Below are 5,519 nucleotides of genomic sequence, written 5' to 3' on the forward strand. Positions count from 1 at the left end.
TTGAGGCAAAAGCTTGGGAGAGAGGGTAAGGTTCTGCTTACTAAAGAAGGTACAGTTGCAAAGCGGTCACAAGAAAGGGCAATTTAGGAAGAAAATCCTTCTCCTCTGAAATCCAACACACCCTACAATCTTCCCGAACAGCACTCGGGGTCGTTGGCCCTTACCTGGGCTGATGCTCGCACTCCAACCAAGTTGGGGTGTTGTCCATAATGATGCCTTGTAGCCCTGTGTCCGTTCCTGGGCGCCAGCTGACATGGACTCCAGCTGGTAGGGTCCTCGACATTGTGAATGGGGGTGACATTCACACAGACTACGGAGTCCTGTGGAGGAAAAGGAACAGAAAGGCTTTTTCTCTCAAGGGGAGCCAAAAGCCAAGGCCCTCTCCATAACAGGCCTTTGTTTGGTTTCTCCCCACATTACATGATGGTCCTCATTTACCATGCATAGGTTGGCTTTAGGTGGTTACCTTTCACAGAAAACAAAGGGGCCAATGCCACTAATCACATCACAGAAGAAGGGTATTTGCAAATGAAAAGGGAAATGTAGTTGAACCAGTTACACTCCATACTGGGGAGTTTTAGCATAGATTTTAGGAAATTACAGTAAGTACTTGTTGTCTCAATTCAGGGTGAGGGAGGTTTAGCAAAAACAAGTCTCAAAGTGGCCTAGGTACATTGTAGACCTGATTCCCCACAGGAGAACCTATCCACGAGTGTGGGTCCTGTGCATCTCTGAGTGGGAACTGGACCCATGCCATGCAGAATGGTCTCCTACAGTACAGGAGACAATTGTGTACTTGGTTTTAGATGTATATGCCTGTGTGCATCTACATCTGGGTGATATGTTGATTGCATGTTTGTATTCAGACCCATGTTGTATGCATATATATATTTGTAGGAGTAGAATGTGAATGTTCAGGATGATTTTGGTTTTGTCTGCAGTAAGAGTTGGTCTGCCTATAAATTCAGTAAGGGAGAAAAATGTATGTGTATGTTCATATATGTAAATTAAATTTGTTTATATCTGGGATGGGAGTTGAGGGTCATACTCAGGTTGTAAGTGTATTGTGTGCACAAAGTCATTTAAAAGGGTATGAATTGCTCTGGCTAGTGTATCTCAGTGGATTAAGCATGGGCCTGTGAACCAAAGGGTTGCTGGCTCAATTCCCAGTCAGGGCACATGCCTGGTTTGCAGGCCAGGTCCCCAGTATGGAGCACATGAGAGGCAACCACACATTGATGTTTCTCTCCTTCTCTTTCTTTCCCCTTCCCCTCTCTCCAAAAATAAATAAATAAAATCTTTAAAAAATTGTTTTAAAAAGTTAAAAAAAACTACATAAAAAAGAAAAGATATAGATTTCTTGGAACTGGCTCATACTGGCTTGTGATTTTCAATGGTGCATGTCTTTTCAGGACTCTGTGTGAATCAGGTGAGTAGGTTGAAATTAATCATGCTAGGAATATTTATACAAGGAAAACACCACAAATGAAATCTTTCATGCATCTCCTTAAAGTGTTATTCAGCATTCAGTAGCACATGACCTGTGTGTGTGTCTGGATGTATGTGTATGAAGCAAAAATATTCAAGCACCAGTGAGTATATATATGTACGGGAGGATCTACACGAGTTGTGAGTGGAGCATCTGGGGTTGTGGGCCCTTGTATGTGTGCATGGACCCTGGTCATTCTGAATCATTACATTTGCTCTTAATCAGGTTGGCTCATTCTTTAGCATTTGTATGGTGAGGGCATCAGGGTCCATAGAGGAGTGGGCCTGGTAGACAGTCGTGCAAAGCAGAACCTTCCAAGACAGGTGTATTTTTGGCCTGACAGGCAGCAGTCAGAAAGACCTAGGCACAGGGGTATCCAAATTTTTGGTGTCTCTGGGCCACACTGGAAGAAGAAGAGTTGTCTTGAGCCACATATTACATTGCAACACGTAATCACAAAAATATCTCATAATGTTTTAAGTAAATTTACAGTTTTGTGTTGGGCTGCAATCATAGCCATACTGGGCTGCATGCGATAGAGAAGGCCTTCTCCTTCTACCTATCATATGCAGACCTTACAGATGAACTCTGTGGAGGCCAGGCTATACCTCTCCAGGGTAAAGGCATAGTGTAGGGTCTTCTGGCTGCCACTCCAAATGTGATACAGGGTGACTTGGCCAGCAGTTTGCTCCTCCAGTGGGCACAGGGAATGCCATGGAGGGAGAGGCAGGTTATGGTAACTGTCCTTAAAAAGCAGGGGTTTTGGATCCTTCACAAGGTAACCACCCAGGTCTGCTCCAGCTCCAGCACCTCCTTCAGTGCTACTGGTGTATCCTGTAGACCCTGAGGCAGTGCTCTAGGCATGTACAGAGGGCTGGGGCAAAGATGGCCAGCTGGAGCCACTTGACTCTCCAGTAAGAATAGGACTGACCTATGAACACGTAGGTCTAACAGGATGTGGCAGGACCTGATCTCCAATTGGCAGTAGCAAGGGGTGTTCAGGGTCTCTCATCCAGGATCACCACCACCTCCCAGTGATTGAGCTGGAAGATCCAGTTGATGACACTGATCAGCGCTATAGGGCACCATGCGGATTATGGGGCTCAGAGCAGTAGGCCTATACGTCTGGAGGCTATGGAAGGGCTCAATTCTGTCTGTCCCTTCCAAAAGTGGGAGTGCATTTTCTGCCTTGTTGGTAAGGAAGTATGTTTCATAGAACTTTCCCTGGGGGATAGCTCCATTGGGTACCAACAAGCTGACCCCTGGCACTGGGAATGCTGAGCTTTAAGCCCAGGCAACCAAAGGTGCCACTCATGATGCTCCTGGTGTCACATGGCAGGCCCAGGAGCTGCTGGGAGCCAAAGCTTGTGCTGCACAGGTGCAGAAATTGGGCATCCCAGGATAAATTGACAGGGTATGTGATGGGCAGCAGGACCCCAGCAAGTTGGCCTCAGTCCAGAAGGCCTGACCCAGACCCAGTGATGCTAGAGCTGTAGGGCTTGATCTTAAGGCTGAATAGGAGTTCCAGTAGGGACAAGTTGGTAATGGGGATCTTGTCAGCCATGTCCTACAGGGAGAAAACAAGCATGCTGTAGATGCCAGCACTGGCTGTGAATTCTGGAGGCACCAAAAGGTACAGGAGCTGCAGGTGGTTGGGTCTTCAGACCTGAAGTTGACGGGGTGGAAGTCTCCAGTGAGGGCAGCAGACAGATCAGTGATGTCAGTGTCCAAATCATAGCACTTGCAGCAGTACACCTCCCCACTCCTACCACCATGAGCATGGCTACCACCACGAGGATGGACACCATGAGGTCGGCGTCCAGTGCCACAACCTCCAAGGGCTCCAGAGGTTGCTTTTGGGGTCACTTAGAGTTTTCTTATTTTGCATGTCAGCTTATTGGTGCAGTTCATGGAGTCAAGAAGAGTCCTGCTACAGTCTTGGTCTCCATTCTGGGGCCGGGGTGCCATCTACTCTTGGCTGTGCCAGTGGGCACACTCAATGCCCCAGGCTGACAAATTGCTCTTATCTGTCCATGTTCCAGCCACTGGGTACACTGTAGTGCAGGAAGGCCTGGCCTTCCCAGAAATTTCCTCTGCTGAGCAGGATGGGGTTGTTGCAAGTCCGTGTGCACTACTGCTAGCTGTGGCCATGGTAGTTGGAGGAGGGCAACCAATCTGCCCAGCTGACCACTCCCCATTCATATAGATGATAATTGTGGCAGTGGTACTGCAGTGCTTGGCTACAGTGCTTTTGGCCACACAGGTATATCTGGCCAAATCTAACAGGTGAGCCTGGTAGATGATGAGGTCATTGGTGAGCAGAAATTTCGGTCCTGGGTGGTGTCCATGATGTCCTCATTCTTGAGCCATTCCACCTCAGCCACAGGCACACCCTTTGTGCAGGGCATTGCAGGAGAACCATGTGGTCTAGGGGTACTTCCTTGTCCAGTGGCACCTGGTTGAAGTTCTTGCACAGGTATGGACTGTGGACATAGGTCTGGTGACTGTTTGTGATCCCTGAAGAGCTCCAGGTGACACCCTGGCACCAGTAATTCTCCAGTCCAAATAGTTCATCTACCAAGTGCCAAGACCTAGATCTGCACCTCTCACAACTACAGGTGCATGGCCTCGTTCTGGCCCTCCTGTGTGACATGGTCGTTCTGGCTGACCCACTTGAACTTACACTTCATATAGGTCTTTGTGTCAGGGGAAGTATGGCAGTTCTTTACCATGTGGTGCCTTGGGACACCAGAAGCAAGTGGGTCAGCAGCTTTGCAGGTGCTGATGGGAATAAGTTGAGAATATTTCACTGCACAAATTAGTGCCTGCCTAGCTCAGGCTCTGGTACCAGCAGAACAATAGCATCAGGAGCAGCTTGCCCTGCACTCCCTTCTGGACCCACATGCTGCTGGCCTCATTCTGGTGCCTCTGCCCTGAGTCTCTCTTATCTGGCCCCAGCCAAAATGCTGCCACCTCCACTTTGAGTACTTCCCAGAGCTGGTGCTCTTCAGGCTCCTGGGCTCCAAGTGCTCCTGGGCTTCCCACAGCCTGTCTCCGAAGTTGCTCAACCAAAGTAGAGTACACTCAGTTGTGCTCCCAGGAGCCAGCAAGCCCCTGTGTGTACTTCTCTGTGCCCTGCTGCTTGCTGCCTGCAGCTCGAGCACTGTCATGGGTCCCTGCTGCCTGCCACAATGCTCAGAAGGCAGTGGAATCTGTCCCTTCCTGAAAGAGGACAACGTCAGCTAGAAGGCAGCTCTCTGTACTTGTGGCAGTCCTTAGAGCACTGGGAACTGATGTTGCCTCCCAATCCAGCGTTTCTCAACTCAGAACAACAAGCCCTCCCTGAAGAGATATCTAGGTAGCAATGCCATTGTCGCCAGACTCATCCCCATTACAGTTTGCAGCCATTTCTTCACATAGTAGATTCTGAGTGTGTGAGCATGTCTTCAGGGTGGAAACTGTGTCATCCATGGGGCCATCATCCTGGCCAAGCTCTCTATTGTTTCTTTGCGGTGAGGCTACTTGGGTGGAAAGATTGGCGAGCCCCACACTGTCCCTTGCAAGGTGATGAGACACTGTGGCTCTGTGCTGGTACACCTAATCACTACACCCAGGGGCACTGGTGTCATCTCAGCCCCTTTGCCCAAAAGGCTGCTAATGTTGGCTGGTATCAATGACTGCTACACCTCAGCCAGGAGCTGCACTGCCACCCTGGGCAACTTTGCCAAGGCCACTTTTGATTCTATCTCTAAGACCTACAGCTATCTTACCCCTCACCTGTGGGAAGAGACTGTGTTCACCAAGTCTTCCTGTCAGGAATTCACAGACCATCTTGTTAAGACCCACATCAGAGTTTCTGTGCAGAGGACCCAGGCTCCAGCTGTGGCCACAACATAATTTATACAAGGAAAATAAAGTGAATTGAGCTTGTTAAAAAAAGAAAGAAAGAAACTGTGTGTGTGTGTTGGAGGTATGTTTGTGTGTACAAAGGTGTGATCTGTACATGTGAAGTCAGGGGTGTGCAGCATGG

General features: G+C 48.8%; 1 pseudogene; it reads right to left on the reverse strand.

Moving 5' to 3' along the window:
- Positions 1 to 1,874: 1,874 nt before the first annotated feature.
- Positions 1,875 to 4,274, reverse strand: LOC114512522 (annotated as a pseudogene).
- Between the last annotated feature and the right edge of the window lie 1,245 nt (positions 4,275 to 5,519).

This window comes from Phyllostomus discolor, chromosome 3, assembly GCF_004126475.2.
Source record: "Phyllostomus discolor isolate MPI-MPIP mPhyDis1 chromosome 3, mPhyDis1.pri.v3, whole genome shotgun sequence".
Lineage (NCBI taxonomy): Eukaryota > Metazoa > Chordata > Mammalia > Chiroptera > Phyllostomidae > Phyllostomus > Phyllostomus discolor.